This window comes from Lasioglossum baleicum, chromosome 18 (genome assembly GCF_051020765.1).
Source record: "Lasioglossum baleicum chromosome 18, iyLasBale1, whole genome shotgun sequence".
Taxonomy (NCBI): domain Eukaryota; kingdom Metazoa; phylum Arthropoda; class Insecta; order Hymenoptera; family Halictidae; genus Lasioglossum; species Lasioglossum baleicum.
Genome location: NC_134946.1, coordinates 1,996,323 through 2,010,423, shown reverse-complemented (window position 1 = coordinate 2,010,423; position 14,101 = coordinate 1,996,323). Strand labels below are relative to the sequence as shown.

General features: G+C 36.0%; 1 long non-coding RNA gene across 1 annotated transcript; it reads left to right on the top strand.

Moving 5' to 3' along the window:
• Positions 1–970: 970 nt before the first annotated feature.
• Positions 971–2,453, top strand: LOC143217814 (uncharacterized). Its single transcript, XR_013010912.1, has 3 exons — positions 971–1,811; positions 2,010–2,068; positions 2,267–2,453. It is a non-coding gene; the product is annotated as an uncharacterized LOC143217814 (long non-coding RNA).
• Positions 2,454–14,101: the final 11,648 nt, after the last annotated feature.

Genomic DNA, 14,101 nt, shown 5'->3' with positions numbered 1-14,101 from the left:
AGAGGGAAAGCAGAAATTTGTGTGAAAAGAGCTGCATCTGTCTCTGCAAGGTATACTAAAATACTTAAATAGCCTAATAAATGCTGGTTGTAGAAAAATATTCGAGCCCGAAAAGTAGCCTTTAAAAACGAACGGGTCCGGAGCGCTTAGACCGAATATCAGGGACCTAACGGTAAAATTTAACTACCGGACTTCCCCGATTTTCGCAGTGCAAAGAAGGCCCCAGATAAAGAGGAGCCAAGGGACACAAGTCGCCTAAATTAGTTTAGTGCACCCTAGGGTGGACCTTATTTTTCGACCATGAAATTTATTTGGCCCCGTATCCCGTATGCGCAGCAAATTCGAAAATTTTGAATTTTTAAATCTTGACATCGATACAAGATCGATCTCGGTCATTATCTGCCTCAGAAGTCCTATTTTTACGTTCACGAGGCGTAATATGCATTATTGCATTATGAAAATATCTACATGCGTAGTCGTATGCTTCCGAATCATGCAAATTACGCCCCTTAATATCTCTGTCAGTTATGTACAATATGAAAAAACTCTGCAAACAAAAGTTGTAGTATGTGAGGAGGTGAATATAGAATCAGAGAAAAAAATTTTTCAAGGTCGTTTTATAAAGTTTTTAAGGTCATGGATGTTTTTTTCGATCAACAACTGTTTATGCTATATGTAGATTCTACAAGAGAAAAAAATTCAACGATATGTCAAGGTTCAAGAGATTCAAAATTGTCAAATTTGCTGCGCGTCCTTTTCCCATGATCCAATCGGCCCTAAATTTTTTCCAGATTATTTCCTCAACATCTGTCACAATTCTGGGATACGGGGCCAAACAAATTTCGCAAAATAATTTTCGTCAAGTATAGCGAAGGTTCGCCCTAGTGCACACAGTACACAAGGACAAATGCGAATCCGACCCTAGTAGCATTTACGGTTGGCCAACGGTGGCCAACGGTTGGGAGTTTGTTGGGGAATGGTGGGGCATGGTTAGTGGTTTTGCCGACAAATCCCCAACCTAGGGCCAACGAAGAAAAATTACGTCAGTTTGCCGACGAATACCCAACATAGGGCCAACGACGAATACCCAACATAGGACCAACGAAGAAAAATTACGTCAGTTTGCCGACGAATACCCAACGTTGGGCCAACGACGAATACCCAACATAGGACCAACGAAGAAAAATTACGTCAGTTTGCCGACGAATACCCAACGTTGGGCCAACGACGAATAACCAACATAGGGCCAACGACGAATACCCAACATAAGGCCAACGAAGAAAAATTACCGTCAGTTTGCCGACGAATACCCAACGTTGGGCCAACGACGAATACCCAACATAGGGCCAACGACGAATACCCAACATAAGGCCAACGAAGAAAAATTACATCAGTTTGCCGACGAATACCCAACGTTGGTCCAACGACGAATACCCAACATAGGGCCAACGACGAATACCCAACATAAGGCCAACGAAGAAAAATTACGTCAGTTTGCCGACGAATACCCAACGTTGGGTCAACGACGAATACCCAACATAGGACCAACGACGAATACCCGTCGTTCAAGATATATGTAGCGTCGATCGTCATTTGGTATTTGTCGATTTTCACTATTTCATTCTTCTGTGCTGTGTCGAACTGTCGAAGTGGTCGTTCTTTGTGTCGCGTGTTTTACTTCATTTCATTAACAAAAAATTTTGATAATGTACAAAGTGGTGGAATTTAATTCAACACCATTAATTTAATTCAATTCAGCATCATCGTTCGGTAGAACAGCAGCCATATGGATGCAGCTACGCCAAATATTTGTAAGTATATTGTTAAATTAGTAATGAGTGGTTTAGTTTAACAATTATTTATACCTATACTTAATTATACGTGTTACCACGTATTGTAGATACTTTCTAAAGAATGTGTGTAATTTATGCATGCATTCAATTGCAATTAACAATTTTGTTTCCTTTTGCTTTTCTTGTTGTAAGATTAATTTCTATGTCATTTTTCAGATTTTACTGAGGCACAAGTGTTCGATGGATCATCAGCCATGCAGCTACGCCAAATATTTGTAAGTATATTGTTAAATTAGTAATGAGTGGTTTAGTTTAACAATTATTTATACCTATACTTAATTATACGTGTTACCACGTATTGTAGATACTTTCTAAAGAATGTGTGTAATTTATGCATGCATTCAATTGCAATTAACAATTTTGTTTCCTTTTGCTTTTCTTGTTGTAAGATTAATTTCTATGTCATTTTTCAGATTTTACTGAGGCACAAGTGTTCGATGGATCATCAGCCATGCAGCTACGCCAATATCTATAACTGCGAAAAACAGTTGTATTTTAAGTACGTCGTTATCCGATTCTTGTTTCACCATCTTAAGCGGAACTGTTGTAATTATCAGAACTATTGAAGAGGTGTAATATGAATGTAATGTCATATTACTAATGTGCAATGTGTGTTATGTACGTAATATAATATGTAATGTAAGGAATCTTACTTTTATAATATGTAATATATGTATACATTTCGTACATATACAGGGTGTCTCAAAATTAGGTCCGGAGCCGAAAATGGGAGGTTCCTGAGATCATTTCAAGCGACATTTTCCTTTGAAAAAATGTCGTCCGCGGCTTCGTTAACGAGTTATTAACGAAAAACACGGACCAATCAGAGCGCGAGCTAGACGCGTGCAGCCCGGCGCGCCGGCAGCCGAGTGTCGGTGGCACGCCGCGATGTCGTAACGAACAAAAGTTTCTCGATGATGTGAATCCTCACCAATTTCGATAAGCTTTGGATATGTTGTCAATACCATGATTCTGAACAACATTTCCCTTCACAGTTTCTGTCGATCGGCTTTAGTTTACGACATTATTGTAAAAATTTGTAATTGTAAATCGATCGATGTACTATTTCCTATCCGATTTCGATAATCTTTGGATATGTTGTCAATACCATGATTCTGAACAACATTTCCCTTTACAGTTTCTGTCGATCGGCTTTAGTTTACGATATTATTGTAAAAATTTGTAATTGTAAATCGATCGATGTACATACTATTTCCTCGCCGATGTCGATGAGCTTCATTTCAAAGGAAAAAGATATTTAAAACATCGAATTTATAACATATTTCAAAGTCATCGAAATCGGTGAGGACCCACATCATCGGCAACTTTACCCGAACGATAGAAGAAGCACAAACTTATTGAATTAAAAACTCACTTATTCAGCCGTAAATCCATTTGACTACCACATACAACCACCACACTTTTACATAATCTTCGAATCGGTGTTTTCGAGAATCATATGATTCTCGAAAAATCAATATCTCCTTGGGAACGATTTCATTTGTTTTAAACGACGCCTTCATCGAATACATTGTACGCTGGGAGAGCACAGTTTCGCGCGGCATCGCGAAGAGCATCGAACTCTTTCCGCGTCGGAGTAAGTAATTTCGTTCGATATCGATACGAGTTATAAAAGTGTGCTACGAGTTCAACAATTATGTAAAAGTGTGGTGGTTGTATGTGGTAGTCAAATGGATTTACGGCTGAATAAGTGAGTTTTTGATTCAATAAGTTTGTGCTTCTTCTATCGTTCGGGTAAAGTTGCCGATGATGTGGGTCCTCACCGATTTCGATGACTTTGAAATATATTATAAATTCGATGTTTTAAATATCTTTTTCCTTTGAAATGAAGCTCATCGACATCGGCGAGGAGATAGTATGTACATCGATCGATTTACAATTACAAATTTTTACAATAATATCGTAAACTAAAGCCGATCGACAAAAACCGTCAAGGGAAATGTTGTTCAGAATCATGGTCTTGACAACATATCCAAAGCTTATCGAAATCGGACAGGAAATAGTACATCGATCGATTTACAATTACAAATTTTTACAATAATGTCGTAAACTAAAGCCGATCGACAGAAACTGTGAAGGGAAATGTTGTTCAGAATTATGGTCTTGACAACATATCCAAAGATCATCGAAATCGGATAGGAAATAGTACATCGATCGATTTACAATTACAAATTTTTACAATAATGTCGTAAACTAAAGCCGATCGACAGAAACTGTAAAGGGAAATGTTGTTCAGAATCATGGTATTGACAACATATCCAAAGCTTATCGAAATTGGCGAGGATTCACACCATCGAGAAACTTTTGTTCGTTACGACATCGCGGCGTGCCACCGACACTCGGCTGCCGGCGCGCCGGGCTGCACGCGTCTAGCTCGCGCTCTGATTGGTCCGTGTTTTTCGTTAATAACTCGTTAACGAAGCCGCGGACGACATTTTTTCAAAGGAAAATGTCGCTTGAAATGATCTCAGGAACCTCCCATTTTCGGCTCCGGACCTAATTTTGAGACACCCTGTATATGTAAGAAATCCGTTATATGCTAGCGTGAATAATAAGTTAGTACTTATATATTAATATAATATGTGAGGCAAAAATTGTTACCTCACAAAATGACTGATTGTGAGATATAAAAATAAAATATTTTTATAATACACATATATATATGTATATAATTAATTGACCCTACAGAAAGAATCCTTTTGTTGGCTTTTCGTATTATAGTAATGTAGGCCCTACGTTGGGTATTACCGTTGGCCCTACGTTGGGTATTACCGTTGGCCCGACATTGGACGTGATCGTTGGCCCTACGTTGGGTATTACCGTTGGCCCGACGCTGGCGCAACGTTGGCTGAACGTTGGCCCAACGTTGGCCCTGACTGTTGGCCCAACTGCAAAAAAGAGCGACATTTCTAACGGTTGCCCAACGCAAACCCCCAACGTAGGCCCAACGAAACGCCAACCGTAAATGCTACTAGGGGAATTCAAGGTAAAGTACACAGCGGCGACGCATCTACCCTGGACGTCAATTAACCAAAAATTGTATTAACATCAATTATTAACAAAACACTGTTTCGTAGAGAATTGCTCCGCATGGAATATATGCGTGTGTATCTTTTCCTTTCTGTTGCATAAAATAGTTCTATCAGACGTAAACTCATGGTGGCGAAGCCGCGAGCGCCGCGGCGCCGCGCCGCGCCGCGCCGCGCGCCGCACAGTGGTTCCGAATCCCCAAAAGCTGGCCAAAACCCCTAAACGTACTTCAATTTTTCCAAAAATTGGTATCCCATGGTTTTCGGGTCCGCTGATTACGAATCTGAACTGAAAATTCGAAAAAACAAAATGGCGGATCCAATATGGCGAACGCATACGCTAAAAAATTGTTAGTTCTGTTCAAAAACTAGTATACTATGGTTTTCGGGTCCGCTGATTACAAATCTGAACTCAAAATTCGAAAAAACAAAATGGCGGATCCAATATGGCGAACGCATACGTTAAAAAATTGTTAGTTCTGTTCAAAAATTAGTATACTATGGTTTTCGGGTCCGCTGATTACAAATCTGAACTCAAAATTCGAAAAAACAAAATGGCGGATCCAATATGGCGAACGCATACGTTAAAAAATTGTTAGTTCTGTTAAAAAATTAGTATACTATGGTTTTCGGGTCCGCCGAGTACAAATCTGGACTCAAAATTCGAAAAAACAAAATGGCGGATCCAATATGGCGAACGCATACGTTAAAAAATTGTTACTTCTGTTCAAAAATTGGCATTCCGAGGTGTATCGTACGTATTGCGACCACAAAGCACAAGAAGATGCTCGGAAACTCATTTGAGTTGCATACGATAATGCATCATCTGAAAAATTTGCCCGAATATCTGCTGTCTTTCTTCGCTTTGATCTTTCGCTGGAGGTTTCAAATTCTAAAGAAGGACGCCCAATGATGTTCGCTTGATTGTCGCTGTTTGCAGGTATACGGAATGCAACAGATACATTAAGCCACGTAGCAAACCTTCTAAAAAAGGAATCTTCCGTTCTCTTTACACTGTGCCATTTTGTCTTAATTTTAGAAATTAAAATCCCTAATGCGGTCTTTGTTTCATGATTTACATCAATTAATTTCCCGTGCTGTTCGCATATCTGATTCTGAAGGTGTTCAGATATTATAGTAATATCACTATTCAAATAACACTTAATTATTTGAAAAATCTGTTTTCTCGTCAATCGGATTTCGTTATCACGAGACCTTGAAAGTAAATAATAGAAATCAATATTTGAAACATTTTGTCTAAGAATTAATTAAAAAGTTAATTAATTACTTCTATAAATTAATTTACTTAGACCTGTCTGTCCCTTAAAGATCGCTTCCTCTCTAGCTCTCTTATTAAAACGTTTATATCTCGGTAACAAATTAACGCAAAATAATGTTATTATATTGTTTTGAAATTGTCTGAATGTCAGCTATAAGAATATATGAAAAAATAACCCTTTTTTTCAAAAATTGACCCGTGACCTTCGCAGGACGTTTCAAGAGCACTAATAAGTCAAACGCATACCATCGTCAAATGTGTTCCTTCAGACCGTAAAATTTTTATTTGAAACATTTTTTACTATCATTCATACTTTCCGAGATATTTTGGTGAAAGCTAATAAAATGCTTACACTGAGTTAAATAAAATGGTGGTACGTGAGAAATGGCAGTACTCGGCAGTTAAGATTTTAGATTTTGCAAGATAATAGTATAATCTAAGACCCTATGTAAGTTATTTGCTGGAGGTGTGTGGAGGTTTTAACTTATCACTACATCTTTAAAATGTATGCGTCAAATTTTACGTTCCCCTTCCGTGTAACTGTTAACCGGTTAACATTAACAATTCAGCACAAAAACGATTGAACTTACCTCCTCAAACTGTATCCATTATGTAGTATAAAAATCAGTAGCTTCCAATATAACTTATACACTTTGCACTTATATTTCGTACGTACGCTCACGCGCGTGAAAAATGCCTGTCTAACGAAAGCGAAGTTTCGACTACGACTGCAACTCAGGTAAAAAAATGCAAGCATTTTCCCGTTTACCCCACTACGGAGTCACTATTAGAGTTCCCATCCCAATGGGTAAAAACGTCCTAGCTCATAATTCATTTTTGGGGTTTTGGCCAGCTTTTGGGCGTTTGGAACCACTGTGCGCCGTGCCGCGCCGCGAGGGCTGGTGAGCGAAGCGAACGGGTGGCGTAGGCCCTCAGTATGTATATGTAATTCTTGTTGTGTTTTAGTTTTGCAGGTAGTATCATAAGGTTATAGTATTACATAGTATTTCATTTAAAAGATGAAAAATCAATAACAATCGCGAGAAACTTCAACATCTGTCTCATGAATTTTTTCAGATTTCTTAAAAAACGAAAAGATGGACGGGAGGCCACAATAGGATACAAAAACAAAGAGAATCGTTTTTCATGAGCATTGAAATATGATTATGGCAAAGCAAATTTTGGAATGTTTGTCCATTTATTTTGGTCATGTTCAACAGAAAAGCCAGACAATTGGCGTTCGAATGTGCCAGAATATTTTACTTCCACAACATTCTACTTTTTTGGCGGCTAAAGAATTCAAGGCAGTATATGCCATAAGCAATTTTATCCCAAAGATAGTGGTTGAGCTGTTACGTTGTTTTGATGTTCTGCTACACATATGTATGTAGCATATTTTCATTAACCCTAACATAAATAAATTTTGTTGTTTGCATGACAGTGTTGTATTTCATTAATGTTTTTATTATTGGAAAATTTTATATAGTTTTTGGTAACAACTGCCTGAACAAATGAAAAAATATTGAAAAACGATTGCAAGATCTTAATTTCAGGGTTAGAATTTTTAAATATTATAAATTTAACAATAACATTTACTCGTTGAAGATGAAAATATCTCTACTATTTCTACGGCATTTTCATATGCTTCTCCAAAATCGGAACTTGCATGTAGCCCCGGTCTCCTCTTGTTGCTTTATGACGGGGTGACCTTGCGGACCTTTTCGCAGTTTTATAGCGCTGGTGGGTGCATTGTAAAGATACGCCACAATGAAGTGGTTATTGCGAGTTATTTGCGGATTTGGGCGTGATTAGTTTCAGGCTGCGAGCATTGGTTTCGCCTACAATCGCCTGTTAGTTTACCGTAACGACTATGACTTTATTACAGGGGCTTTATAACAAGTCAATTTTCAATGGTTGCGAGTCGTTTCGAGAGGTGAGCTCTACAATCGCTTATTATTTCATTGTGAAGACTATGACTTTATTGGGGGGACGGCAAAAGAATTTTCGAAGCTCGCGAGTCATTTTTTATAATTATACAGGGTGTTTCATTTATCCAATTTTAGTTTACAAAAATTGTTCAGTATGGAGGGAACAATCATATTGTGTAAGTATTTTTCAAGACTCGAATGGTGGGGGGAGGAATTTCACGAAACAAATTAATTTTCTTAAATGGATCCTTTTTTTTGTCATAACAAGATAGCATTTTCCAAGACGAATTCAGCGACATATCACATTCTGTTATATTTACTGTCGCGAAACAAAATCTGTTTTCTGTCGATAAAAAAATCATTTATAAAAAGTTCATATTTTATCACAAGGAATGCAGTAATCGTTAGATTTCACAAAAGTTATTCGGGAAATCTAGTTAATTGAAAATATTAAATTTGCATATCTTCTATTTACAAACAATCATTATCGATGATAGACATTATCATTGACTGATAAATATCCATTATAACGGACAACAATTCATTTTGGTCATATGGAACCGCTATCGATGATGGAAATAATTTTTGTCTATTACCAGAGATGGGCAGTATTTAAATACAAAATTATTCAAATATTTTTTGAATAAAAGATAAATAACTATTATTCTTTATTCAAAGGCTCGAATACAAAAGTATCTTTTATTCAAAAATTATTTGAATAATTTTGTATTCGCCGAGAATTTTTATTCGAGCTTTGAATAAAATTTTTATTCTTTATTTTTATTCTATTTTCTCGAAAATGAATAAATCCATGAATACTTTCGGCCAGCTCGAGGCTACAATGAACACGACCGACGCCTGAGGGTCGAGCCCTGAGGCCTGAGCCCAGAACACAATAGTAGTGCAATAAACACGGCCGGCCAGCCAGGTAGCTCGGCATGAAACCGCCAAGGAGCGAATGCTGAACTTATTAATTTTCCGTGCTGCCCTTACGAAAGTCACACGAGCCAATTCGTGGCGTTCTGCCGATTAAGAAAAGCCGAAACTCGACGGAATTAGGACCGTTTCTAGTGGTTTTATTCATTAAAGTATGCTCGAAATTGTTATTCAAATAATTTTCTGCCCAAAAAAAAGGATCCATTTAAGAAAATTAATTTGTTTCGTGAAATTCCTCCCCCCACCATTCGAATCCTGAAAAAAACTTACACCTTATTATTGTTCCCTCCATACTGAACAATTTTTGTAAACTAATTTTTTCGTAACTTTAGCGTGTCGCGAGATATTTCCGGCGTTGGATAAACAAAATACCCTATATATAATTTCTTATAACATACATACATACATTCTATATATGGATATAGAATATAGCCATAAATATATGATTTTGACTTGGACCTAACTTGACTCTCGCATGATCAGTAGCCCAAATAAATTTCTGTCCTCGACAATGATTCCTAATAGTAATAGACAAAAATTATTTCCATCATCGATAGCGGTTCCATATGACCAAAAAGAATTGTTGTCCGTTATAATGGATATTTATCAGTCAATGATAATGTCTATCATCGATAAATGCAAATTTAATATTTTCAATTAACTAGATTTCCCGAATAACTTTTGTGAAATCCAACGATTACTGCATTCCTTGTGATAAAATATGAACTTTTTATAAATGATTTTTTTATCAAATTAAAAAGAGACTATTGTTTATGGCGTCTAGATAACAATCATCGCAAAATTGGCAGTATTTTTATGTTATGCGAGTAAAATTTCTTTTATAAATATTTAAAACTTTAAATAACTAACTATAGTATAACTAAAATTGTCATGAATTGACAAATATACGAAATCAACGAACCAATTCTATTGTTTGCGATCTTCATTTTATTCGTTTAGTCGTTTTCCGTTCGAACACCACATCGAGCGGCCGGCAAAACATTCTCGCCGAGAATGTCCCTTTTGCCAAGACGTTGTGCGTCGTGTCGGTGCTGAACGGTGCCAGTCTAGTGCGCGCACCTCCATGGAAACTATATAGAAGAAAGTGAAATGTCGGCGCTTGCCGATATCGTGTGCGCACTTTTTCCCGTCCCGATACGTTGCCGCTCTATCCCGTCTACCTGCTGCGGCGATGCGGCCTATTGTCCGCATCCCCATTGAAATACAGAGGAGAGACCCAAAACGGCCTAGCGGTCCGTTGCCGTTACCTGCCATGACGGTATAGTGTGCAAAGACCCTTAAGCTACCAACAAAAAGAAGAAATTTTATAGGAGTGTCTCAAAAATTTGTCCCACAATACTTATGAATGAATCTTTAAAGAAGCTAGTCAGGAGCTAATTACTAATATTATAATACATTTAAATTATAAATAATTATTAATATAATTATTAATACATTTTATACATTCATCACTTAATACAGTTCAGAATAATTAATCAATTAATACAATAAGAACTAGAGGGTTATTGTTGCTCGCTCGCTCGCGAGTAGGGTTGTTTTTGCTCGCTCGCTTCACGAGCTCGCGGATAGGACTGCTCTTGCGAAAGGGTTAGTGGTACGCATGGCTAGTAGTACCTATAACTATTAATGTTTTTTTGATTTGGTGTGTGACTCTCCACGAACCACACAAAGAACTTCCCGATTCGTTAGTTGCAGTATATTATTATCATTATTAAGTGTACGTTTTAAGAAGATTATACGTTTTCAAGGAAATTCAATAGTTTTCTACTTATCAAAATGTTTGCTATATGGCGTCGCATTAAACGAACATCGCAGGCTCGTTGCTCGCTTGGTTCCTTGTTATAGCATACTAATGTTGCAAAATAAATTGTCTTAATTAGTTTTTCGCAAACGATACAACTCCTCATTATCCGGGTTTGCAGTATTGATCTTGGTTTTTTGCGATACTGTTAATTTAAATTGTCCCAAAATATATAAACCGCGCTCAATTTTGAAACTCTGCTCAGTGCTACATACAACATTTGTAAAGTTCGTTTTTCTGATGTTTTAAAATTCAAACATACTTTTCTCGTATGTTTGTCCCTGATTTTTATGAATCGTAATCGCTTCAGCAGAAACCACTGGAAATTGACTAATTGTAAGTGTGATTTGATATTTTTCCTCACTCGACATATTTACTTGATTCGATATTTTTATTATTGGTGTTAAATTTTTATGAATATTTGCATTTTTCATATAATCACGATAACGAGATCTTACTTTCACTCGTAATCTGGGCAATTGAAAATCTAACCACAATATAGACGGAATTTTAGTATTTTCTTGAAAAGTAATAAGTTTTAATATTCCGCATGTGTGCTCCATTAACCAATCCGTTTTCAACATCAATGTTATTAATAATTATCATATAGTTTATATTAATTTTCAATTTAATCTCAGTTAATAATTCGTTTTGAACTGATTGTTTTTTTAAAGATTGTAATATAAATTTTTTTTTGTACTTTCATCGATATTCTTTGAAAATGTATTCTTGGGAGTAGAGATGATTAACTCACTCTTGCATTGGGATAATTTTCGATTATTGTAAGCGGAAACATTAGCATAAGGTACGAAAAAAAAAATTTTGTTTTTAAATTTTTTGTGTAATTACGTTTGTTTCTTCGGTGGAAACTTTCCGTTCTCTCGTATAAATTGCATTGTTGAATGAACTTCTTTCGAAAAAAAATAAAAAAACTAAAAAACTACTGGACCAAAATGGACCAAAATCTAATCAGCTCTAAGTTACGACGGGGCACATCGATTGCATCATTCATCATCCTGATCGCGTTGTTACTTTTTCTGAAAACGTTAACGAAAAATTTGATAACATAGAAACAGACATACGCACACACACACACACACATACGAACATTTTGATAAAAATAGTCTAAACTGACTCCAATGACCATGAAACGTGAAGATCTGCTAAAAAATCGATTTTCGATTTTCGGGGTCATTACAATAACTTCCCTATAAAATCGGGAAGTTAATAAGGAGATCAAACACAAAATAGTAGTAACATTTAAAGAATTTAAAACTGTTGCTGTATTATTTATCATTTCATTATAATTACATACTAAGAAAAGTAATAAGTGTTTATGTAGCATCTGTGCCTTGAAATTAATACAGGCAATTTTCATTTTGCATAAAAATCCGCAGTCTATTAATATAACATTGTAACTCTTTTTCTTTCTGAATGTATCTACATAGTGTTTCAATTTTGGCGCTCGTGAAAACTATATTACTAGACTGCGGAAGTTTATGCACGATAAATATGCAAAATGCGTATGACATTTATGCACGAAAAACATGCAAATATGCACGAAAAATATGCAAATATGCTCGAAACATATGCAAATTTTTCCGATATTAATTATATATTACATTAAGTGTTAGGTACAATATTGAGTATTAACCGACATTTCACAGTTATACTAGAGTATGTCGATTTATTTTCGGCAATAAATCGTGAAAATCTGCAATTTTTACCATCTTTAATCGTTTGTTGCTCATTGCAACGTCAAGAATTTTGACGAAATTTTCAGAATATATTTAATTGACACAGATCTACAACGTATTTTTTAAATTTTCAATATAGGCCCACATAAAAAAGTTGAAAAATCAACTTTTAGTATTTTTTCAACAATTCCGATCAATTGCAATTTTTTAAAAAATTTCTTTTCACATCCTTTAGTAAACTAATTGCTCTAACTTCCCAAAAAAGTTCAAATCGTATAGTACAATATTAAAAAAGTTATCGTCTTCTTTAGAGCGGTCTTAAACTTTTGTCCGCTACTGTATATTCCTATTGATTTGTTACGAGCCAGGGCCGCGAGCAGCTCGAGTGGCCGGCGATGTGTTTATACGCAAGGAATAAGATTTTAATTTGTTAGTAAGCGCGCGCGGACGAACCCAATGCGCAATTGGGGAGCCGCTAGGAATTGAAGATTGCGAGGACGAACCTGATACGATTGTCAGGGAGCCTCTAGGAATGGAGTTAAACGCAGACGAACCTGATACGATTGTCAGGGAGCCGTTAGGATGCGGACGTATCTGATACGATTGTCAGGGAGCCGCTAGGTTGGATAAATCTCTGGTTGGATGATTTTGATAGGAATTGTTAGTGGACCTCATAACAAGTATAATCTAATTGATACAATCCGAGCGGTTAGATTGTATCGTGTAGGAACGTTCAATTATTCGATTAGGATACAGGAAAGATAACAATGGGTTTAGTGACTTTACACGAATTTACCAAAGAACACAAATATATATATATATATATTCTAATTAAAGAAGTGTGTTACAGTTGTATAAATGTCGCGAAAGAAATGAATCAAAGAAAAATAGAATTGAGTAATTACCTAACTAAGTGCTCGGTTGTAACGCACTGGCAATGCGGGGGTCTCGAATCAATCGTAAAGAAATGCCTAACAGATTTTATACCGAGCTCGCGGAATCTGTATGGTTGACGTTGTTTCGAAGGGGAACTTTAGCCCGATCTAACTAGAAATTGACTTTTCGAGATACAGCACGACGCACAGTGCGGACAAACGTGGCATATCTCACTTGTACACGTGCATATCACGATGTACGATAAATTCCTTTGGCAAAACGTTTTATTAGGTGGTAATTGATATTATTAATCATATAACAATAATTTTTATGCATAAATATTGTTAATTTTTTTTTTAAATTTATTAATTTTATTGTTACATTTTTTTGTGAATAATTACTGTTGCATTATATTAGTAACCAAATTTAGATTTTTATAAAAAATTTTACCATGTGTCGCACTCTCTAGAGTCCCAAAAATCAAATAATATTACATTAATTGTAAATCAGTGTTGCAATAATAATTCTGTATAATGGAAAATGCTCACCAAGGTATATGCATTCTTTTTACATTTAATAAAGTAGATTTATTTTTTGTATAAATTTTCAACGGTGGTTTTATTTATTACTTGCATATAAAACTTCAAATTAACATATCTC